The sequence below is a fragment of the Ambystoma mexicanum genome, chromosome 6q, assembly GCF_040938575.1.
Source record: "Ambystoma mexicanum isolate Mex_15411 chromosome 6q, UKY_AmexF1_1, whole genome shotgun sequence".
NCBI classification, from domain to species: Eukaryota; Metazoa; Chordata; class Amphibia; order Caudata; family Ambystomatidae; genus Ambystoma; species Ambystoma mexicanum.
The window spans coordinates 116,825,014-116,851,322 of NC_090937.1; the positions used below are offsets into that span (position 1 = coordinate 116,825,014).

Sequence of the window (26,309 nt, forward strand, 5' to 3'; positions counted from 1 at the left end):
GCAGCTCCAAGTAGGAAGGCACTTAACAAGTCACCCATAAACAAAGTTCTTTTCAGCAACATGGGTCAGAAGGTGTGTGAAACTTCACTGGTAATTCTTAATCTGAAGTCAGAGGGTTGTTGTGCTTTATGGCATGCAATGTCTTGAATTAATGACTATAAATGTCTTTTTCATTTGTCAATTGGGTAATAAATGATCAAAGTTGAGCTCAAATATACCTCCAAGGGCCTGAAGTGTTTTCCAAAAACCAGACCATAAGTAAGCAGTATGTACCGGCCCCATGGGAACTGCAGTTTGTTCTGTGCTCAAAAGTCCAACTCAATAACCCAAGCTGAAGGCGAGTGAATATAAGGGGGATTAAGGACTTGTATTTCCTGTAGTGCCAGCATATCACACTATCAGAAACGCTTTGCCCAAGTTTTTAGAAAAATGAGGTTCCTGGTCCAAAAAAAATACTCTGAGATGGCTGCTGAGGAACAGCACCTCGGATGCTTTGTATACATAGTTATATATCTATTTTTGAAAGGAGCTGCTCAGAGCCCATGGTAGAGGACGGAGGTATCATAGGTGGTATGAATGCCGGCAGGCATGGATATCAGGTGGGCACAGGTCACTGAAGTGTGGCTTTAGGGAGCAGGAGACAACCAGAGTAACAAGTTGCATCCTGAGAGCCATCAGGAACCATGGCCATACCGGTAATTATTCACCAGAAGACCTGCAGACCGAAAGGCTGTTAGGATTTCAACATTTGACTCTGAGTGCTGATAATGCCTCAATGTTATGCAGTTTCATTAAACATATATACAGTGCTATCTGAGCCAGTGCATTGCTAACCATTGAACTATTTTTTAAAAGAGGAGATACAAGTAATGCATATCAGGGAAAAGAATGGTCTCATCCTAATCCCCAACAATCCTGCCAACTACTGCATCCTGGGTTGCAAATGACTTGACAAATTAGATCGTATCGCGAGCGGCGGTTTTGAGCGAGTGTTAAATTTAGGCATCTGAGGAAGACAAATCTGCTTAAAAAACAGTAAATGAAACCCAGCTGCCTAAATACAGTGCCAGATGTCTCTCACATAGTGCTGCTTCAATAGATTAAATTTAGCATAAGGCATCAAATATTTATGAAAATTACATTTACAGGATGCATGCCAGTAATTGTTAAGGAGGCCTTTGAGTAAGGCAGTGCATCACTTTAATTGTATTTTGTAGAACCTATCTTTGTTGATTTTTTTAGTCAGACGTTTCCATCCCTTTCTACCCCACCCGTAACATCCACGGACTAAAGTACTTACTGAGTCTGCCTCAAGCTTTGTGTGTGCAGCTGGTTATCTTTTTCTACCCCAACTCCTTTCCTTCCGCAAACGATTTGCTATCATCCACATGTGGGCGGAGAGCCCAACAAAAATTATAGTCTGAAAGCAAGGCAAGTGGAAGCGTCCCCATAGTGGCGGTGAGAGCAATTTCTGTCCTAGCGTGAGGCACCTCCATGCAGGTGCCGGAGATGCCCCCTGCAGCAGGACAACCGGGGTCCCATTTTGGCCTCAAACACCCTCAAAAGTGACCCAATTCCAAGGTCGAAGAGGGCAAAATGGAACTTTACCTGGGCTGCATAAACATTGGCCCCTGACCTAGATGAGCGAGTGTTGAAATCTCACGTCCTTCCAGTGCTCAAAAGCACCACATAAAAGAAAAAGCAGACCTCATTTACAACAAAGTCTACACATCTGGGTTCAACTATGTAACTGGGAAAACCACTACCTGCAAACTACTCAGGTAGCCCAGCTGTCTTTAATCAAAGCAGTTATAGTATTGCAGGGGCTCTGAGAATCTGTTTCTGACACGCTAAATATATTTTCCCTCAAATTATTCAAGACAGTAGATGAGAAATTTGTATACACAAAGTCATGTTATCTATATTAAAATCCACAAAGCAACCATTTAATTGATGCATGATTGGTCAAAAATTGGGTTGTTCTCATCAAAATGTGAATTTAAAAGAACAGCCCCCAAATTCTGTTTTCAATACTCTCACTAAAAATTACTAATGAGTGGACACAGAGGTAAATAGTATAATTACTTTAACTAATGCAAAGATAAAGGGAAAACTGCGTGAAAAATGAACACCCAACTCCCACCAACCGACTTTTACGCCCTCGCAACGTCATTTTTTAAGCACCAGAGGAGGACCTAAATTAAGGAAACTATCTCACTGGATGTACGCACCACATACTGCGCAGCCAAATTGTCTTTATCTAGTAAAACCCGAGAACAGGGTGTAAACCTGTACAGGCCATTAGAAAATATCCTGCTTTAAGAGGAAAGACAAATACTTCAGAAAATAGTGACTTATTTGTCTATGATTGCCTGTGCTGTTGCATCACAGGGATCTGCAGGGATATTATGGGGGGTCATTTCATTAAAACATGCTAATTGTATGCAGGGGACAGCCAACGTAAGTGTGTTGGGTCCCCTGCCAGAAATATTAAGCATTTAAAGTGCAAAGATAAATATTAAAACACCTTTACACTTCACTTTTACTGTCCATCTTGTGGGGAAAAAGGAAATGCTGACTGCAAATTATGCTTTGCACGTGGATTTTACAATGGATTTCTATAGAATCCAGCTGCTTTTACCAGCTGCTAATTGCAGGCCTATTTAATAGGAATCCTTTAGTTTTACACGAAAAGTAAAAACATATGCTGGTGTAAACCAAAGTGGATCTGCAGGCGGAGCAGAAAGTAGGAGGAAACGTATTTCCCCTTGTCTCCAATTCCAACTTCCAAACCTGGGGAAAATCTGCAGAAGCAGCATAACAAGGTATAAACGTGCTTATGTGATGTTTTTACACTTGGTATGTCATTCCGCCAGCTATAAAATCACTCCCTACGTCGTTTTTAAAAGAAATTAGGTGGGTATGGAGTTCCACTTTAATGTAGAGGAGGTGCAAAATAGGGACGTGACCTGGCGGCTATTTGTACACAAACCAAGGACCAATATGAAAAGGGTTGGTAACTCTAAGGGCCCGATTCATGGAAATGTGCGCAGAAATCCCGCAAGGACCGCGCGCTGTGAAGGACACTGCGAGAGCCTGCGCACAGGATAAAAAATGTGTGCCCCACATATTCATAGAATTGTTTGCGCTAAGTAACCGTATTCGCAAGTCGCGGCCGGAACGCAACCGACATGCCCACAAGGAAAGCATGAACAGTCAGATCAGCTACCTTTGCGCACTCCCCCGGGCGCCAATACATGCACCCTTCAAACAGTTTGTGGGGTCACGTGCAAGTTGGCCTGCATCTCGGGGACCCTGCGTGACTGTTCACAGCATGTTTGACAACATGCGTATGAAAAATCATAACTCGGTCTAAATTCAGAAAATCTGCATGTGAACTCCCATAAACTATTGCTGCACCCCGCTACACTGCTTATGCGAACACCTGAGTAACTTTGGAACACTGGTTGCGTACATGCACCCCTAAATCTGACATGCAAACCCACCTCTGCGCTGCGAATTCTACACGCAAGGGTACTTAGGCCTGCCTTTGGGTGGCGGATAGTATGAGGGACTTGCATGGCCATTTTCCAGACGAGGGTTTGCGCTATCGAATCCATGAATACGTCTCGTGCTGTGCAATTGTGGGTGTGCAAAGGACTGCCTGCTGGCCGACACTCGGAACGCCCACTTTTTAGCAAGTTCTACCCTTTTTTGGTGTTCTGCCCCCTTTCCAGCCCTCTGTGCAAGCCACGCACATGCTCTGCGGGGAATCTCGTGCAATGCCATCGACAGCTCGCAGAAACGTGCAAAGTTCCCCCCGGAGGTTCCATGTAGAGATTGAAGATGACCGAGCACATGATGGAGACTTGTGGAATTCTGCAGATTACAGGGTGGAGCTGGGATCTGTTTGGGCCCATTTGCACTAAACAAGCTCCGTTGGAGAGGTATAAGGCGTATGTCCAAGTTCACTTTTACCAACTGCAGGTGTGCCGATAGTTGCCATTGCAAAACTTGAAGACCTCGAAGGCCACCTGTTGGAACTTTGTACATGATGGATTTCGGCAGTGCAATGCCATCACAGACTGCTGCAACACACACACACAACAGAGCTCCCGATGAGGCATTTTTGACTGTCAAAGACAGTCGCTTCCTAATGTCTACTATACGTTACAACATTTTGACGAGACCATCAAGCGGGTAAGCCATCATAATACATCCCTGAGTAAGATTCTCCCTCTGAAATTCTTGCCTGAGCTTTGGCAGGTGGTACCGTTGCAGCACAGCTGGTGGTAGAAATGATTTCAATCTTGTATTCTGATCCACAGGTAGGTGAATTGTAAGGTAATATTGAGCACCTACTGCCTTCCTTTAAGGACCGACATGTGTTGGGGAAGGGGATGCGTAGCAAACATCACAAGGAGGCACTGGACGAATGTGCATGGTTGCTTTGCTGCAGCACCTGTAGCTTCAGTTGGAGAAAGAATACAGGCAACAGAAAAACCATCAACAAACCCAAATCCTCCCAACTACATCAGGAATGTCAAGCTCAAGATTGAGGGCATCAAGGTCCACAACATCACTGACACATGCTGGAAGCTTTCTGAGCAGCGGAGGGGCAGACTACAGGGAGGAGATGCTGTGGATCACTGTCATCAGTGACTCCAACATATTAAATGCAGATGGGTCATCAACAGGAAGCAACATCAGATCATCAGCCGCACAGATGCTCGATTCCTATCTATTGGACCCTCCACCCGTGTGAAGGAATGATGACCCAAGACAGACCTGTCTGGAGCACCTGGGCGAATTGCTGTTTAAACACTGAGATGCCCATACCCCGCACGTGTGCCAACAGCTAACATGCAAGCTTGGATTAAAAAAAAGTGACCTTGGTAAATTACAAAGGGAAAAACATTCTGATCTTAACATTTGACATTGTTTCCCATTAAAAGCACAGTGGGCGATAGAACAAACAGCTACAGCAAGCAACTCCTGCATTTCTTATGCTAGCCCCTTCCTTCTATGTCTCCAGTATAACATATGTAAACTTAAAAATTCAGATTTTACAGTGAAAATGGTTGTGGATAACAGCGAGAAAGGTAGTCTCCTACGCTTGCTGACACAACCAACACCTGGTCCTTCAGCAGTAATAAAAGTACAAACTTCACACGATGAAAGAAGAGGCTAAACTGATATTAAAGTTTCTCTCGTGTTGAAAGATGTCTTAAGATTGAAATGCCTTAAGGATCAAACATGTAATATCCAGTAAAGAGGCCAGGTTCATTAATTATGTTTTGATTCATTTTTCTTGTGCTATGCCGTGTATAACAGATTACCCAACACAATATGTAGTCAGACGTTCATTACTTTAGACGATAGAGGGAGTTTCCTAAAATAACTAGACAATTAAGTCTCTGGGGTAGGAGAAGTGATGGAAAAAGGAGTTTGTGTACGTATATATGCATCAAATTATATGGAACCACCAAGTTTGGAAATTGAAAAATTAACTGTGTTGATTGTTATTCTGGAAGACGTGTTACTTATGCCCATTCTGTCAATAAACTATAGGCCGAATGTAAATTGATCTTCGTTTTAAATACATATAAAACACACTTACTGGCACAGCTGATCCCATACACACATGGCAGCGTGTCTTTATTTTATTTTTCGAAGGACAGGGGAGATAGCAGTGGGGAGATTGAGTGACTGGCCTAGGATAATGCAATGTGGTCAAGTCAGAAAGTCAGGAATAGATCATTGGTCTTTCAGTTGCACAACTGGCAGTATATCCACTAGATAAGATCTCCTGCCCAATAAAAAGTGTGTGCTGCAATCTCTGAATGCTGAAGTTTAGTGTCGTTTGCAGAGCACTATGCTTCAGACGTTTACAAGTGAAGCCATTTTGTTTTTTCTGCAGGCAGAGTCAGCCCCCTAAAGTTGCCGGAACTCTCCTGTGGGGGTCAGTGTTGAATCTCAGTGTTGGATCTCAGAACTTGTTTTTTTAGATAGACAATCGCCTTTCTATCCTTTGCTGCAGTATGATACCATTCTATATATATTTGCATGCTTCCATGATCTCCTGTGGCAGCCTGCTTCTATGCTAGAGGTTCACAAGAAAGCAAAATAGGGAGTGGAAAATAGGGCCTGGCAACTGACGACAGGACAGGCCATCATAGTATGAAGGCACTTCCAGTAAGAAAAGAGAGTTGCATCTCTGGGAGGGCATGCAACCAGAAACATCAGAATTGTGGCTCCACAGGATCCTAAATCGGGTGGAAGTACTAAGGTGCTGAGAGAGCATCTTGATATCAACTTAAAAACTAGGAACCCAGAATTTAGTAAGTCATTTTTAAAGACATGCTCTAAGGCTGCAATGCAGATGTCAAAGGCTGCTTCCTGAAACCCTAGGCCCGATACGTTGCTGCAGCCCACATACAAAGTTCTGGGCAAGCAGCATTGCTTGTGGAATGACAATCATATGGCGTGAATCCCCCGTTCCAAGGGCTGGAATAGGGCCTAACAGTCCGGCAGCCCAAGTTATTGGCCCGAACGAAGCGAAGGCGGATAATGAGGGCACCAGACTGTTACCCACGTGCCAGCACTTGGAACAGGGGACAGAGGCTATTATAACCCCGGGTTGCCAAAGCAGTAACCTGGGGTGCTAAGACAAAGTATTCTCCTTCGTTCAATGGGACGCCAGCGTGCGTCCCGTTGAACTAAGGAAAATACTCTTCCAAGATGCCCACCAGGCAGGGCACTGTCTTCCCTTTCCATGGCGGCCTGTGGGAGCAGAGAAGGCGTGGCTGCAGCAGCTACACTTGCTGCCGCAGAAATTGGGTAAGTGGGTGGTGGGAAAACAAAAAAAAGGGGGGGACAGAGGGAGGAGGGAGGATGCCGATGGGGGGAACCGGCCATCAGGCAGCAGGGAACCCAGGCTGAGATCGCTGGTTTCAGCCCATGTTCCTAGCCACCTGATTGGCTTGCTCCCCTCACCAGGGCGCTAATAGATTGTAGACACTGGTGATGTTTTGGCATTATTCTGACCCTAATTGGGACCAAGACTTAGAGTAAACTGGTAGTGGGAGGTGAGTGCTTGAGTTTCAACTGGCAGGGTCCCACCTGGAAAACATCTTCTAGGCACACATCATCTTGTGTCCTTGCCCACATCCCTGTAAACGTACCCGATTCCAAGAGCTACGAATGGGTTAGTAGAGGCAAACTGATGAAATGCTAAGGTAGGCACACACTTTGTGTAACAGCAAACATCCTTAGAATGTAGTTCGTTATAAACATATAGAGCACTACAGCGAACATTTTCCTGGCACCAGGACAATAATATATATGCAATGAAGTACCAAGGGGGCCTCCCCAGGTGTTGCGTGCTCACCACTGTGTCCCAAAGTCCCTTTTGGAAATTATATATAAATACAATGTTCTAATAACATTTTACGTTTGTCAAGAAAATTCTACAAAACTGAAAAATGGTAACACGTTCACTACAATTGTTTTAATAAGAATACATATAGAGGAGAACAGATTCAAAGTCAAATCTAGTGAGTAAATGCATTTCGGATAGTGTACATCACATTTTGGCTGGATCCACAGGCAGAAAAACAAGCTGCTTTCAGGTTAGGCCTTTTGGAGGCCAAATAACCAGTCCAAGATCTTTTTGAATTCACTCTGCATCACATTGCTACTGCCAGCAGAGGGATCTGCGTTGGTGCGGATATGAAACACAATGCTTGGTTGCGCTCCACATGATTCACTGAGGGTGTCCAAGATCTCATCCTAAATCTTCCTTTTGATGTCACAGACCTGTTTCACTTATCAACATTTGAGGAATTGAAAAAGATAAGATTACAGCAAAGTCTATGTCCCTGTCGGCTTTAATAAAGCTGCAGTCCAAGCCTTTCCAAAGGTCTTGTGCTCTAGAGCCTTTGCAGGTTTCTGAGGAGATCAGGACATAAGAGCTCATCGCCCGGATACGTCTCTGAACGAACATAGGTGGAAACGCCCATAACCATCTGCCAAGGTTTCTTTTGGGCCCGCCTCCTCTTCATCCGACTCAGACCCCAAAAAACAATGAGGATTGCCTCCAGTTTCACTGAACAGCAGTGTATGACAGACTGACTCCTTTTATCCATGCCTGGTGTCTCCATTGCTCAGACCAATGGATTGTGTATATACTTTCAAGGGGCTTTCACCTTGGGTAATCTCCCTACCCTCCTTCTCTCCCACTGATCCAGATAAGGTCTTTCGCACTTTTGTTGGAAATTGCAAAGCTTGTTCAGATGAACGCAGTGCAGCGTGTCCCGACCTCAGAACGGGGATTAGGGTTCATTCACGCATTTTATCAGTGCCCACTAAAGACCAGTCTGACTCGAGGGGAGTGTTGGACCATTCTTTCTTCCCCTTCAAAAATTCAAGATGGTGACCCCAGCTCAAATTGTTCAGTCTTTATCCAAAATAGTTTGCATATGTTGAGTGGACCTAAAGGTTGCTTACTTACATTTGCCATTTTGGAAACCCACCACAAGTTTCTGCAATTCTCAGTGATGAATCATCATTTCTAGTACACAGTCCTTCCCTTTGGATTCAATTCTGCTCTGCTTATCTTCACAAAACTGATGAACGCAGTAGCATGGATGCTCAGAGTTAGGGGATTATGTGTTTACACTTATCTGGATGACTAGTTGGTGAGAGCTCCACCCCATGGGAGATCCCAGAGCTCTTCCGTTTCGACTCAATACTCTGCTTGAGTTGGGTTTCTCCATGAACCCGTCCAAATCACAACTCTGCCCTACTCAAGTTTTGAACTTCGGGTTCACATGGGACACAATTTTGGGAGAGTATTCCCCACTCAAGAGAGAATATCGGACATTTGGGCTACAACCACACATGTTTTGCGCAGACAACAAAGGTCAGCGTGTTGGTACCAAAGGCTTCTAAGTCTGATGGCATCCTGTATCCCATCAGCTCCTTTTGCCAGAATCAAGATGAGATGCATTCAGCTGCACCTTGCTCTGAGCTGGTCACAGGACACCTGCAACCAGAAAGATATTATTTCAAATCCCACGCAGATAAAACCAGACCTTCAGTGGTGGGGAGATGCTCAAAACCTTTTGTTAGGAGACTCCTCGTCACATTGAGTGGTTTTTACCACAGATGCATCTCTGGAGGGATGGAGTGGGACTTTAGAGATTATGTCGGCCCATGGCCTCTGGTCGCTTAAGGACCTTCAGTTACACATCAACATGTTAGAAATGAAGGCAATCGTCTATGCCACTTTGCACCACACTAAAAGTTCCATGAATCAGACCACGAGCACCCAAGATATAATCATGCTGGGAAATGAATACTTAGAGAAGAAAACTGTACCAAGGAGCATTCATTATCCTGGAGTGCGTCGCCAATGGCCAAGAGGAAACTGGGGCGTGAAAGTAGCGCACTGGTGGCGCAATGTTGGAAAATACGCCTAAGACCATTTGTCAATTTTTCCTTTTTATGCTAGGTTATCTTGCATTGGAGGGTTGCATGGTTATTCCTCTCGAAAACAGTAGGGACAGAGATGAGGTTAATTCAGAAAACGCGCATTGTATTTCTTAAGAGCATCTTGAAAAGCCTTTTGTTATTCAAAGCGTGAAGGCATGTGGTCACTTCCAAGTACTGCATTCAGTTATAGATGACACCCATGATCATCAAAAGGCCTGCAGGGTATGGGAATCAGGTGCTTAGGCGGAATACTGTTAAGTAGGAACAATGCATTTTCATCCGAATATTATGTTACTTTAACAAACGTTTTGTGCCTGCACTACTACGTTTTATATTGGACATATTCCTGCACTCAGCAATGCCCACAGGGGACGGGGAATGTGACAGTCTGCATTGTCTTGTGCGGTTCCATACATCGGATCTAACCCTCTACAGTGCTGATATTGAATTTAAGCAATAATACTCGATTCAGAAGGCTTCGACAGCCAGTAACGGCCCGGAAACCCATGTTCGCCTGATGCTTAATGCAGGACCCGCAGCAGTCACTTGCTGGTGAACCCTGCTGAATACGATATTATTTGCGTCATCATCCCGGGATTGACAACCGACACATGAACCTCATTTTGTCACCGAGAGTTGATTTTAAAAAAGTAGTCACTTTCTAGCCACGTGGCTCCACCCAGGCCAGAAAGGGGAGCATGCAATTCATTATCATTCTGGTAGATGTGCTTCTTATGCCCAGAGAAGAATTCATTTGTCTAAAATATTCTGCAGCGGCAAGCGCACAAATAGTTGTTATAGGAAAAAATGTATATTCTGAAGATGGCCTCTATGGAAATGGACGCCGCGGTTCCGTGCAAAGCCCCTCATCCATTTCCATGACTGGGCAGAACATGTGGCAGATCTCAGCATGCTGGAGTGGCCCTGTTAGAAGGCCAGGAGGTGTGCAAGAGCAGGAAAGTGGGGGTTGTGACACTGATAGAGAAGGGTGTGGAGGGAGCAGAAAAGAGGTCAAGCCACAATAAGAAATACATGTCCTTCTGACTTCAGAAATGCTGACTCATTTGTAAGACTATCATAATGTTGGCTTTGGCCTTAAAGCCAGTATAAAATGGCATGCCATAGTAAGAAAATATGCTGCTACTCCGTACACAAATGCCCTGTGACGAATCAACTGCTGGGGCACCAGTGGTCCAGGGATGAATAACGGTTCAGCCCCACACCAGAAGGAATCCGAACAGATTAGAAACAGAAGTCAATTAATTATAAACCTCCAATTTTGTCCAACGTGGACGGAACAACAGGCTTATCGCCAAAAGGTTGTGGATCGTTGGTTAGTTGCAACACACAAAAATACAATTATTACCCAATGATAAAAGGGACTGTCCTGCCGAGGTTGTTGTTAAAAAGTACACTTCTTGGGGCAGTAGGTGAGGTTGAGCATAAGTTACTTTATTCAGGTCTTCAGGTTGTAGCAGTTAGGAACATAGCAGGACTGGAGCTTAGAGTAGTAATGGAGATGAGCCCACTGGCTCCCACCACCCAGGCTACATGGTTGTAACTCTGGCCTGGAACTCATACCTTCAAATGAACACACAGACCAACATTCCAATCACTCAGCAAACATGCTCTCGGTAACAACAGGGCATGACATCACCAGATACATTCAGAGACTGAAATGTGATATAAACACATCTCCCCTTCTTACAACGGACAAAGGAGCCACAAGATGACTGCATACCTACTCATCCACTGGGGAGACCAGAAGTCCACAGATCCAGTAGACCCGCATCAACCATGCTACTTTCATCACCAACCAGACATGTACGTTACACCTTCCACCTGCCTCTGTCACCAGCGCGTCTCTGACCGGACACATCCAAGAAAATATTGCCCCTTATCGGGCTAAACAATACTACTTTCCTCACCAATCAGACATGAACGATGCACCTTCCACCTGCTGCTGCCACTGGTGTGTCTCAGACCAGCCACATCCAGGCATAGACTGGCCTTCACTGGGCGCGGTACCCGAAACTCCTGTAACTTACAAAAACTGAACTAACGTAGGACAACTAGGCTCTAGTAAGAAACACCAAGGGGATGTCAACATACACACACAGGCAGGGACAGGCATGCTGACACACAATAATACAGAAGACATGGAAATTGACAACACTGTGCTGATCCAAAAGCAAGTGCATTTTATTTAACACCACCACATCCTATTTTGCTAGCCAGGCAAACTTGGACAAATACAGTCAAGCTTCGCTAAAAATGTCTACTTTATTCACATAACAGTTCTAGCACACTACGAAATACAACCCACCCTGCAAATGAATGCAGAGGACAGACAGTTTCAAAGTAGGAAAAGGGAGGCACTCTAGATACTAACAGGAGGGTAGTCGGTATAGTAATTAATCACAATAATTCAAGGATACTTTGTTTCAACACAAAGGGAGCAATTGGTCATAAAATGGCACTAGGGGTCCTCGGAGAAGGACCAGGCAGACAGAACCACAATATTCCTTGTGCTGTAGGAGATCTTGGTGCTCGACAGGGCCGAGTCGGTTTCAGGGCACTTTGCAGCTTCTGCAACAGAGTTCAAAGTGGGAGACAGCTGTGGGAATCTGGGGCAGGCAATTCGGCGAGCAAGGCTGGACGGAGGGCTGAAGGCTGGCCTAAACAGCAGCTCAGGTCAGGAATCTTCTTAGTGCTGGTTGGCGATTCTGAAGCACTGGTTTAGGCATCTCAGACGGCGTTAGCAACAGCGGGGTAACAACAGTCAGCAGTGCAGTCGGTTGCAGTTCGAGGGGCTTGACAGGCTCAAAAATGTCCTTTAAGGTGGATGTCGGTAGATGCTTGTCAATGCACTCCTCCTAGCTTCTTCACTGGGCTTGCGTCATCCTTTAAGGTGGACAGACCAAAGCTAAGGAGAGTGTTGCAGGCAGCTGTCTTGTCTTTGGTTTGACTCAGAGACTCTCTGGGAAATCACACCCAGGAAGCTTGCTGCAGAGCCTAGCAGGATGCGTTGTGTGCTGGCTGGATACTGGTTCTGGAGCTGCTTGGAGGGTCGTCTGAATTCAGTATCTGCATATTTTCCATGGGAGATGTTTAGGGGGGATCTTGCTTCCCTCTTGGACGTCATGGCCTTCCTTCACTGTAGGAAGATATAAGGCAGACTGTACCTTCAGTCAGGGTCAAATGTTACTCCTTGCAAAGTCTTCAGATGATGTGCCAAAAGAGGGGTTCAGCCTTCTTTCAAAGCTAAATGGGCCACAGGGATTGGTGTAGGCTAAGCCTACCTTAGTTAACCAATCCTGGGTCCCCACCAACAGTCTCCTGTATGCATGAGGTCACCAGAATGCTTTGCAACAGATAAGGTAAAGGAGTGAAAACATGTAATACTAAGTCCCACCCAGCTTCCTGTCTGTTGTGGATCAAAGGGTCTCTCTGGTCAGTGGAGATCTATGTGGTTCCTGATTAAAGTGAAGCTGCGACAGGACCAGACTTCCTTGTGCCACCAATCCACATATTCGTACCTTCTGAATGGGGTCCACTGTGGGGATCACTACTGTAATACACGCAGCCCCAGACATGACATTTCCCTGTCAATTGATAATGAAGGCGGGAGCTCGCAACAGGTTGACACAGTGCATATGAAAGGGTGTTGGGGGTTTCCGGTCTCCTGTCTCCTTTGTTAGCCTCTGTACCCAGTTTGAATTAAACTCTGATCAGTATGCAAAGCTGCCACCAGCAACAGTGCTACACAAAAGGACTGGGTGGATCCATGGAGCCTTTGATAGTTAATTGGGCTGGCCATGGGGCTCTCCCCTTCTGAGATGGCATGGGCATCATATCCCAACTAAATATAACAGAGGGGACTGCGCCTGTAGGCTGTGGCCACCCAGAGTACACAAGTCTATGTGTATGCTGTGTGGTGAGCATAGGAAAATGTGTGCGGATTAGCCCCATACATTTTGCAGTGGTTGATCTACCATCACTCAATTTCTTTAAAAATGTCAAAAAACCCAGGCGGGCACACCCCCACCGTTTAGATTGTCAAGATCCTCACAGACCCCAACCCCAAATGTAAGAACACACATGTTGACTTTGCCCATAATGCCAGTACAAAATGTAATGCCATAGTAAGAAAACAATCAATGTCTTTGCTGGCTACACAAATTCCCCACCATGTAAGCACAATAATCATGTTGGCTTTGCGCTTGGGTGCATGCACATTCATTCCCATTCATCGCACAGGTAGTCACACACCCATACAGCTCATTGCATGCACGCATTCAAACATTCACCCTGACAAAACGAAGACATTTCCAAGAAAATTCACTAAGAGCATTCATTCACGCTCATATTCACCAGCATTCACTCACTTGCACATTCACTCTGCATGCACTCAAGAAATCAGCAGCATTAATTCACCCATTCACACAAACATTCAAAAATAATCTGCATTAGTTTACGCACATATTCAAAGGTATTTCACCCACTCTCATACACATACATATTGCACTCAGACACGCACACACATTCACAAACACACAATCACTCACATACATTCACACTTTATGTTTTGTTGTTAATAAAATAAAATGCTTACCTTTTCGTTGACCCGGCTCCAAGCTCCCATTCACTCCAGAGCTGTTCTGGAAGGACCTGCATGCAAACCCTTCAGACAGAATGCAGGGTGAGGAGTCACTCAAACACCTTTACCTTCTTCCTGCTACCTAAAGAGCAGGGTCTACCCACCCAAAGCCCTCATAATCCATAGGGAGGGGCAGGTGCGCCTCCTGGGCATTTTGAGGGTGCAGTACCCCAGCCAGAATGACTAGTGGTCCATGCTAGGCTGGGGAAGCCAAAATGCCAAGGCAAGCATGTCCCATTGCCCATGTGCAGGGTTACTGCGCCCAAGGGCAAACCTTTCCCTACTAGACAGACAACCCAGGAGCACTCCCTAATATTCACGCTGTAGCTGAGGGACCGCTCAGGTTTTCACTGGGCCCTGGCTTCGGCTCCCCCATGATGGAACGGGGGGCGGTGCCCCATCGGCCATTAGGGAGGAGCCGCCCAAACAGTGCAATGACATTGTGCAATACTGCCTGTGCCATGATTAAAATCAGGGCCTTTTAGTTGTAATGGGTACAAAAAAATAAACTAGTGACACTAGTTAAATAGACAGATAGGCAACAGGAAAGTGAGGAAACCTTTATAGTTTCACGGGATAGCAGTATAAAACTAGCAAGAAGGACTGCCATCAAAACATGTTCTGCCCTCCTCACTTTCCCAGGGTGGGGTGGGGGGATACCCCACATGAAGTTTCCCTTGAGCAGTGGCATTCCTTCATCAAGTTTGTCACCTGGCCTACTCTGCCGACATGCACCCGCTGCCAAACTGTAAAGCAGGCCACAGCAAGGCAAGAAAATCTTATTTAACAACATCTTTTGAAAATATGTTTTCATATATTGCACATTCATGACAATATTTATCTTGAGTAAGTATTAATTCTCCAATTTAGATTTCAATTGGGTGTTTAATAGAATAAAAAAGTCACTAACAGAAAACACACAAAAAACAGACAAAAGAGAAAAATAGAAACAACAGATATTAGATCTTAATAAAAATTAAACATTATCCCAAAAAGAAACTAAGTACGGGTAAGTAGGGCCCTATATCACAACATTATGAATAAAGAGGGATTTTGTGTGTAATCACAACAGAAATTCTACCAGAGCACGGGACACGCCATATGGTACAGGAGGGACATTACATTTCAACAGTATCCCAGTGCTCTGCACTAAGAACAACCCAAAAACATTTGGTTTGAGTTCAAGATATTATTCCTTGCAAAATTATAATCATTAACTGACCATGGGAAATTCAGACCGCCATTGGTCAGATGGGTGCCATAACTAAAAAAACGCAGTTTGATTTGGTGAGAGTTCTTTCAAAAGCTATTCCTGAGAATCGACCACGTGTCTCATGGCAACACACGTACTTCTTGAAAAATAGGATCAGGGTGCAGAAATGGCGGGTCTCCCTTATAAAAAAAACTGCCATTTAAAAAAACACAAACGTAGTAAACTAAGGTTTTGATTGGGAAGCTGGACAGCACACCGGCGTATGGGGGAATGAAGAGGGAAGGACTCCGTTGCCCAAACAAGGTGTAGATGGGTGGTAAAATCAGGCCTCTAAATTTGCAGTCAGCAGTAGACATTGGCTAGTGATAATTGAGCAAGAAGTGCTGTGCTGTGTGCACGTGGAGAACGGAGAGGGAGAAGGACTTGTATTCCTGGCTAGTAACTTCCAACTTGATATATCTACCTCGGTAAAAATATATAACTATAGTTACATGCCACAGACATTTCACAGGTAATTTGAACATCAAAAAGATAAATGGATATGTTTTTTTTTTTAAAAATGAGACGCTTTTAAGTAAGGTGTTTAACACATCTTTGAGGGCAGTATTAACAAGTACGTAATATTACAGTCAGTGAGAAGTCAAACCAAAAGACAGGCAGGGCTGTAGAGATGGGTGGGCCTCTGGGGTACAGGAAATGAAGTGCAGAAAGTATGTTTGCACAAGACTGACACAACGTGACCTTGCCAAGCAAAACCTCTGCTCATACAATTCCAAATACGATCATCCAAAAACGAAGGGCGCGATTCACAGAAGCATTTTATAATGGCGCAACCCCATTGAAAAACATTCTGTGAATCAGGCCAGTTTAAGACTTTTTGCAATACAGCTTCTGCATGACAATATAAATATACAAACTCACTTACAAAATGTAAACATAATAAACGCAATTTGGTATTGTACTTGGAAAAGTCGCAACTAAAACAACTACACATATATATGATGAAGGGAAAGTCTTACGCCTACACACCCTAGGAATCCTGCAGAGAAGCATCCCATTCATTGATTTGAACTTGTCCGTACCATTACAAAAGAGTCCACATTTCTGCGTAGACCTACAAATCAGCAAGCAAGAGAGGAACTGATTTTTTTATGAAGCTATTGTTGCTAAATCACAGAATTACTACAACCTTATTGGCAGGGCTCAAAAGGTACACTCACCCCCAGCCAATGACTAGTGGTAATTGACTCTTGGCAAGTAAGAAATGGTGAGCTGTGTGTATGTGTAGAATGGAGGTGGTGAGTGACACTTTGTACCTGGCTAGTATCTTGCAACTTGAAATTTTGCCCCCTGTATTGGTTCAGTTCAAGCGTGCCTGCAGCTGGTTAGGCAGAGTTGCTGACTAGCAGGACTTGCTTAGGTTAACACCAAAGGCACACTCTTTGGTTACGTTTCGTGATGCAGCTTGGTGAAGTCGTTTACTGTGAGAGGTGCCCTTGTTGCTAACCGGCATTTGGAGGGATTTTGGGGGCCCATTCATAAACTGTGCCGCGATGTCTGCCCTCAGTATCCCTGCTTAGTGCTGGTGTACATGTCACTTAGAACTTTCCAGGCTGACAAAGTGGCAACAACCTCTACCAGCAACCAACTAATGTTTGGACCCACCTGTGGTCACTCAGGGCATATGCACAGCTCTAAAGTTTCCTGTGGTTATGCGTGAGAACGTCATCCAGTCCTATTTTTGGTTATGCAATTTTTCAAAATTTCCAAATTAGAAACGAAAATCTAGAAGTCCCAGAATAAGAGAAAAAAGCAGGACTGAGTGGCCTTCTCTGGCATGGCAGCAGAAAACCTGAGAGCTCTGCTCATGCATTCTCAGTAACCTTTGTTTTTCCTCCTGTGTGTTGGACACCCTGGAATTCCTAAACCCAAGGAGTCCAGTGCTCTTTCTAATTGTTATCCTGGGGTTTTTAAACCTGAAACAACTAAGAGGAAACCTTAAGAGCTCAGTGGGATAATAGTCAGTCCTGCAACATGCAAGCAACTGTGCTACAAAAGTCCCCATAATGGCCCTACATGTGCAGATATTCCTGTTCCAAGTCAGGGCTCAAGTGGTAGCTTGTATTATATTATTTTAATTGTGCCAAAGGAACCCTCCTGGCTGTGGTGAGTATCAGACACTTTCAAATAAAAATAACTCCAGATTATTTTACAATTTCACACCAAACTACATGGAAATGTGCTGAAACGAATTGTTGCACACAGGCACAAAAAGGGTGTTAGGACCTTTTGTCCCATTATTAGATTTCAAGTCTCACGCTTTACAGTTGAGCACAAGAAACACAGGCTTGGGTGCTTCTTCTTGGGAGTGATGCAGACACAGCAGCAACTAGATAAGGCAAATCACAATTTGGAGAGCAAACTTGGAAAATGAGAACTAAGAGGTCTGCAACCTGCGGCTCTCCGGATGTCTTTGTCTATGACTCTCATGATCCACCACTGACTATGCTGGCTAGGGCTTTTGGGAGTTGTAGCCCAAAACATCTGGAGAGCCAATGGTTGCAGAATATTGATGCATCACATTAAGGGGAAAATAAATGAGGAATGTCAAAGTACATTTAATGCTTGAATCCGCATATTAAAAGTAGTTTCCGGTGTTAGCTGCAAATATGAAACGTCAAACAATCCACTGCAAAAATAATCATGCCTTATTTAAACAGCTTCAGGTGGCTAAAAACAAACAAAAGGCAGAAAACAAATTATGGGGCTGGCTTGGAAAGTGGAAGGGTCCTGTATAAAAAAAAATGTAGCAATTCGAAGTGGTTATCTGATAACCTTGCACCAAGACAGGAAATCAAGGCCTTTCAGATTCTTAAATTTGCACGGAATTGGGTCAACAGTGATCGATTTCGCAAAACGAAGTGGGCGCTCGTTTCTCATGAAGTCTGCTCTTGACAAGGATGACAGAACCCCAATCCTTAAAGTTCGAGGCAGGCCCTTGGCTTGCAGATGTCTGCACTGCCACCATCAAAAGAAAATAAGCACTTGAGCAGACTAGGCATGATGTAATTGCACTGGGATCCCACGCTATTGTATTGCACAGTCTCCAGCTGCAAATCACACATGCTGTAAACATTAAACTTATCAGAATTCTTGCCCCCTACACTTCAGAAGAAATCCGACCCTTCAGCCCAGGCCGATGCAATCACCCCCTACTCACTGAAATTGCCAAACGTTTAGGAACATGTCACTGTGCTTCTGGGATAAATCGTTTCGCCTGTTCAAATACCCTGCCCCTCAAGTCACTTACTTTGAAGTAATGCATATCCTTATCTTTTAGCATTTTTTTCGTCGATAACCTAACATAACTTGAAGCCTCTGGAACTATGCCAGTGATAATTTAGTGTCGAGATATATTATTGTTTTAAGGGACATTTTCTTGTTGCTACCTAGATTGAATATTCAGTTGGGAGGCGTTCATGCGACGCTCCACTACAAGTAAAATACTGAGAACATGTATTGGACAAGGGCATCTTAGTGCCAAGGAACGTCAAGGTGGCCAAGTGATCAATGCGCTTACTTGTTCTTTGCCACGTGCCTGGCAAAAAACGGTTGTTTGCGGTAAAAAAAAATATGGTCGATAAAATAAAACACGTGTCGTCACTACAAAAAACGAATTATCTAAACCAGTGGTAGAAGTCTAAGGAATAAAGTAGTGGAACTGTGACCTGTGCAACGTACGGTGTAGGCGAGTGCATAGTGCAACATGTTACAAGGTGCTGAAGACTTGGAGGAGCGGGCTTGACAGCAAAGTGGCTGGAATTGCCGAGAGAAGGTGGTCTCCTGTATTGTTTTTCCTTTTTTCTCAGCTGGTGACTGAGAGGGATGATTTATTAATTGCCTAGACATGCTGATCGAATCTACACTAGAACTAATACCTAAAATCTACCTGAACAGATGCCACTGCAACAGGGGCCTGCAACTACAAAAACCTTGTGCTGTCATGAACAGAGTTTGGTAATTTACTGCACATCTTGGGTCACAAGAATGAAAGTCTCTAGTCTGACACAGTTTTAGAATGGATAGCGTGTGATCCTCCATAGACAAAAGGTTCTAGGCTGGGCTGTACCGTGTGATGCTATTTCTGATGGTGGGCAGGAGCAGCCCCACGGGTGCATTTCAAAAGGATGCAAAGATTTAGAAGCTGAAAAATTGACTCTACTGGAAGCCAAACCCGGTTCCAGTGAACAGCTTGGGCATGATACATTTTCCTATGTCCAGAAAACAATGAGTTAGCAGCCACGCAGAGTCTATTGTCAAAATAGGCCAAAAGGTATCAGTAAGAGAAAAACGCAACAACGGAGTAATTCCAAATGCACGAGAAAACGCAACTTTATTCAAATACAAACGGCCACTTGGGGAGCACACAAAGGACAATCTCAAAATGCCATTAAAAAGGTTTTAAACAAGGAACATGCCATAGTTCGTAATCACCATACAAACGTCTGCTCTCTCACTTGATTGGTTAGTGGAATATTGAACATATCATTATCTATAGCTGAACCTTTTACTATTGGTTCTTTCACAACTAATAACTCCTCCTAGATACCTCCTTCTACAAATGATACATTTAAATCTAACATGCCATTGGTTGACACTTCGCTACACTAGTCGATAAGAAGAACAGGTTTTGGTTTGATTGGTCAGTTATTTCTCAACCGGCCTCTGGCACTTTCATGCAATGCCAAGGTACGCGGTGGGGAAGGAGAGATGGGCAAACCGCTATAATCCTGTTTAACAAAGTTACTCCCTTCTCGTTCCCAGGCTTGAGGCCTTATCTGCCAATCTGTTCATGGCCTTGGCACGTCGTCTCTATGCTTGTGGGTACTAAGGAAATGGCAGGTGCACTATATAATTGGGCCTGGAATAAATGGCCATTATTTCAATCACATGGTGGAGGACCACTCTTCAGAACTCATTTTTCTGTATTTATTGGATTTTCTTCTGTCCTAGCGTGTGTGCTTAGTCATTTGGGGTGCTATGCATCCATTCATTATGGGATCAATTGGCACGGTAGCTACTTGCACCTAGCATTCAAGGATATAACTATTCCTCACTACCAGATGGACCTTTACCGGTGGTTGGAGGTGAGGCACAGCTCTTGGGCGCATTGTGAGTAGAATTTTGGGCTTGCATCCATTTTGCAAAAATGTTTAAACCCCCTGTGCACCAAGCGCCGTAGGCTCTTTTCCCAGTCCCTCTTCCTTGTTTTCATACCTTGCTCCCGCATCCCAACTCACCCTCCAACCCCAGGGCCCTATAGGACACATCGCGCTAGGACAGCACCCTGCCCATTGCAGCCCCCTCTGGTGAAGGGCCACAAAGCAAATGCAGCTCCTGAAGAAGCAGGTCCAGGCTGTGTTAGCCTGTGGAGCCTGCAGCTGTCAACCAGCAGTGGCTGGCAAGGTAGGCGAGGTCATACAGGTGAACCAGAGCTACCCATTACACTGTCCGACGCATGTTATTATCCTATTAGCATGTTATCTAAAAGCCTGTAGTTTGTTGCACGTTCATATGTTAGCCATATCCAACGCCTAAGCCAACTGTGCCACTTAGCCATATCTTGCATCTAGGTAGATTGTGTTAGTCAGCCATATCTCACATTCAGACAGATTGGGTCAGGTAGCAACATCTCACATCTCAGGTCCACTATTATACTCACAGCAAAGGCATTTACTCCTCTGCCCTGTTATCCCAAACCTTGTAGTTACTGCCTGCATTGTTATACCCCCATCTAGGCGTTTCACCGCCCTTCCAGGTTTCTCAAATCTAAGTGCTTCTGCATTTTACGGTCTACTGTTTTATCCACATGTACGTGTCTCTTCCTCTATCCAGGTGTCCCAAACGTAGGTGCTACTGCATTTTACGGTCTACTGTTGTATGCCCGTTTGGGCGTCTCTCCCTCTATCAAGGTGTCCCAAACGTAGGTGCTACTGCATTTTACGGTCTACTGTTGTATGCCCGTTTGGGCGTCTCTCCCTCTATCAAGGTGTCCCAAATCTAGGTGCTATTGCATTTTACTGTCTGCTGTTGCAACCCCCATTTAGGCATTCTCCTGCTATCCAGCTGTCCCAAATCTAGGCGCTACTGCATTTTACTGTCTACGGTTTCATCCTCATTTAGGTGTTTCTCCCGTTCTCCAGGTGTCCCAAGCTAGTGTTGTACCCCAGTTAGACATGCCCCCCTTTACTCAGTCACATAATCTGATGTACCCTTCCCACAGTTTAGACACCATGCAATGCACCGTCCAAATCAGAGTTGTATGCTGGCACAGCAGTAGTACTGACGGACCCACCAAACCTTAACCCAGTTGTACATCCCTCCTCCTCGCCTGTTCAGCCCCCTGCCTGCTACACCCTCCACGTATATCTTTCTCCGCTCAATCAAACAACCCTCCAACCACCCCACTGACCGCTTTCTACTCAACGGCACCCTCTGCTCACACCTCTCGCAAACATGGCACCCCCGCCCTCCAGCCCACACTTCTCTTTGCGCAGCAAGAGCCACGCTGGCCGAAACCCCGACCTCCACGCCCCCCACTTTCACCCACACCCCATGGGCCGTCTGAAAGTCAAGGAAAGGCCCAGACCAAGAACACCTCAGGCCCCTCCTAGCACCACATGTTCTCCAACCCAGATGCCAAACCCTGCCACCTCACTATAGGGCCCAAACCTCCCCACTGGCACCCAACCCTGTAAAAACCCTATTCCCCTCTTTGCCCAGCCCCCCGGTCCAATTCTACCACCCACGCCTCTTCCACAGAGCCTCCACCACCTACCCTTTTTCCCCTACCCACCCTGACCAATCTCTTTCCCCTAACGCCCTGCTCTGGACACACCTCTCAGGAATGTGGGATAAACTATCCAAGAACAATTCTTCTGACCCAGATTCCCCTTCCTCCTCACCTGTCCGTGATTCCTCGGATGAGTCTTATGAAGATCTCCTTCTGGCTTCTCCAGGCGTGTTCAGGCTTTTTTGGACGAGTCTTAGGAAGAGCCCCGCCAGAGGACACCCTGCCTACTAGCAGCCAGCCCGGCAGTGGGGGCCTCCAGGGGGACCACCCACGACCAGGGAAATGCAAAGCTGAAAAACCCTGGGATGATGTAAAACTGCGGTTCTTGAATGCAGTCGACTTCATGAGACGAAAATGGCGTATCCAGTCTTTCCAGAAGGTATTGAAGAGGATATGCAAATGCGTGTTAACAGATGCATTGTAGGAACACAAGGTAAGAGTAAGGGAGAAAACTATGAGAAGACGGAGTGGAAGAACGCTCTGAAGGAAATCAGAGCGCAGAGGAGGGGCAGAATGGCAGTCGGTAGAAAAGAACGAACCGCTAGGAGAAAGTGAGGAAGGAGGTACGGAGAAGACAAAGCAAGGAAGGCGGGAAGGCAGCAGGAACCACCAGAACAGTGGACGGAGAACAAGCGTGTATATCCAAAGAAGGAGGGTTGCAACGCATCGTCGCTTAGGCGTGACGCGTATTTGTACGTGACGCGCCGTAAACAACTAGAGCGCTGCATTAGTTTCCACTCAGTAGCCCTTCTTCCATTTCCACCATAGTTTCCAGGGACGGCGGATCATGACAGTATGACCCCTTCTTATGGGCACCCCTCCTGGTTTGCCTGGATAATTTCTATGAAACTGACGTAGGAGCCTGGGAGCCTTCACATTCCTTTCAGGTTCCCATGATCTTTCGGACCAGGGATACCCTTTCCAGAGTATGAGGTATCGGACTTTGCCTTGTTTGTACCTGGAGTCCAATATTTGGGAGACCTCATAATCCTGGGTGCCTTCTGGAGTCAGTGTCTTCTTTCTCATTCGCCTTTTATATGGATCGAATTTGTATTCCTTGAGCAGGGATATGTGAAATACAGGGTGGACTCTTCGTAAGGAAGATGGCAAAGAGAGTCGGAAGGCTACCGGATTGACACATTTTTCAATTGAGTAAGGACCAATGTATCTTGGGGCAAACTTCCCAGGATGGACCCATCTTGGAAGATGCTTGGTTGACAACCACACTTTATCACCGACTTTCCATTTAGGATTGGGTCTTCTACCCTTGTCGGCCCATCTTTTGTTCTTCTGGAGGCTGTCCGACAGATTCTCTTGAACCTCCTTGTGCATGTCTCTGAGTGTGTGCATTACTGATCAATAGTATGTAACGAGGTGGGTTGCATGGTAGAAAAAGGGATGTGACGAGGATGGTATCCATAGGTGCACTTGAATGGACTCATTCCGATTGCTGAGTGTATTGTGTTGTTATAAGAAACTCAGCTACCAGTAATAGCTGATGCCAATCATCCTGTGTTTGGTGACATAAACATCTTATGTATTGCTCTAGAGTAGCGTTAAGACGCTCCGTTTGTCAATTGGACTCAGGATGGAAATCTGAAGATAAAGCTCTTTGGATCTGAAGTTGTTTGCAAAGAGCAGTCCAGAATTTCAAGGTGAATTGGGTACCTCTGTCAGAAACTATGGTAAACAGAATTCCATGTAGACGCACAATGTTTCTGAGAAAGGGAAGGGCCGTCTCCGAAGCTGACGGAGTGCCCCGCATAGGAGTAAAATGAGCCAATGAGCTAAAGGAATCGACTACCACCATGATTGCTGTGTATCCTGCCGAGTCTGGTAATTCTACAATGAAATCCATCGAGAGGTGTTGCCAGGGTCCCGAAGGAGGACCGTCTTGTTGAAGAAGTCCCAAGGGCTTTGCTGTATTATATTTGTTTCTTGCACAGGTGGGACATGAGGAGACGTACTCCTTGGTATCTTTAGCCATCCTCGGCCACCAGAAATGTCGATGTAATAGTTCCAGAGTGGCAGACTGAGCCTTGTGGCCTGCTGTAGGTATATCATGGCACCATGTAAGTGCCTTAGTCCTGAGCTCCTGAGTTGGAAGATACAATCCTTCCTTCCGAAACCAAAGCTTCCCTATGTGAGTCAAGAGAGGAATAAGGATGGTTGATGGGTCTTTCTGGGCTTCAAGAACATCTTGTAAGAAAGTGATTATGGAGTTGATAAAGGTTTTACCCTGCAGTAGGTATTCGTGACCTGAGTACTTTCCAGATTCTTCCCCATGACTTCTAGAAGGAGCATCGGCTAAATGATTTTCCTTCCCTGGTAGATAGGTCAATTCGAAGTCAAATTGGGAAAAGTAATATGCCCATCTGGCATGGCAGGAATTCCTGCATTCCATTTGTTGTAGGATGCTAAGGTTTCTATGATCCATGCGGACTTGAAAAGGAAACCTTGCTCCCTGCAGAAGATGTCTCCACTCCTCGCAAGCTTGTCGAATGGCAAGGAGTTCCTTTTCGATCACCGAGTAATTCTTCTCACTAGAATTGAGGGTTCTTGAATAGTAAGCAATTGGGTGTTCCAAATGGCCTTCCTTTTTCTGTAAAAGAGCGGCTCAGAGGGCCCCATACGAAGCGTCAGTGACAATGATAAAAGGCTGTGTCTGGTCAGGTTGGCTAAGTATTGGAGCGGTGGTAAAAGCTTCTTTTAGTTGATGGAAGGCTTGATCGGCTTCGATTGACCGTGTGAACTTTACACCTTTTTTTAACAGGGCGGTTATTTGTAGGACAATGTTGGAAAACCCGGTGATGAATTTCCGGTAAAAATTGGCTAAGCCTAAAAATCATTGAACATCCTTGACCGAAGCGGGAGTGGGCCACTGGGATATTGCCTTGACCTTGTTCGGATCCATAGTCAGTTGGTCTTCCGAAAGTATAAATCCCAGATAAGGAACAGAAGAGGCTTCAAACTGGTTCTTTTCAGGTTTAGCGAAGAGATGATTATGTCTTAGCCGTTCCAAGACTTCCTTTACATCCTGACGATGCTGCTCAAGAGTCTTTGAGAAGACCAATATATCGTTCAGATACACTACCACCTTGCTGAACAACAAATCAGAGAAAATCTTGTCCATAAATCTTTGGAATTGAGCGGGAGCATTAACTAAGCCAAAAGGCATTACCCTGTACTCAAAGTGACCCAGGGGTGTACGAAAAAAAGCCGTCTTCCATTCGTCTCCTTTATGTATTCTTAGTAAATGATAAGCACCCCTGCGATCCAATTTTGTAAACCATTTTGCTCCTTGCACAGCCTCCAGAATGTCCTTGAAAAGAGGCATTGGGTAGCGGTCTCTGATTGTCTGACTGTTCAGACCTCGATAGTCGATACAGGGCCTGAGCTCCGTGGTAACCTTCTTAGGGATAAAGAACAGAGGATCCCCTGCAGAAGAGGTTGATTCTAGGATGAGACCATTTTGTAGATTGGTGGCTAGATATTCCCTCAGGGCGTCTTTCTCTGGTAGGGACAACGGGAACATTCTTCCAAACGGAACCTCTGCCTCTGGTTTTAATTCGATTCTACAGTCTTCTGTTCTGTGAGGTGGGAGAGGCTTGGGTTGGATGTCATAAAAAACATCTGAATACTCCTGGTATTCTTCCGGTAGACCAATCACGCTCTTGATGGGCACTGTGTTATTAGCTTAAATCGGCTCAGTCTCTTGAGACAAACAGTTATGTAAACAGAGGTCAGAGCGGAATTCCAGCGTATTTGCGCTCCAGTCAATACCGGGATTGTGTCTCCTTAGCCAAGGGATTCCCAGGATCACTGGGAAGTGGGCCGCCCTTATCAGGTCAAATGCAATTCTTTCTTGATGGGTGTTCATCCTGACTATTAATTCATGAGTCTCTTGTTTGATGGGACCCGAGGATAGGGGAGAGCCATCTACCACTTTCACATGTATTGGTAGATGCTTACTTCTTCTAGGTATGGAGTGCTTTGTTGCCCATTCATCGTCCATGAAATTGCCAGCTGCTCCGCAGTCTAGCATGGCCAGGCAATCCACCTTACAGTTCTTCTTCCATTCTAATACC

The 26,309-nt window shown here is 45.2% G+C and overlaps 1 protein-coding gene across 2 annotated transcripts in view; it reads right to left on the bottom strand.

Moving 5' to 3' along the window:
• The window catches only part of BMPR1B (bone morphogenetic protein receptor type 1B), a 492,338-nt gene that overhangs the window by 285,171 nt on the left and 180,858 nt on the right, over positions 1-26,309 (bottom strand). The gene's annotated exons all lie outside the window — the stretch shown is intronic.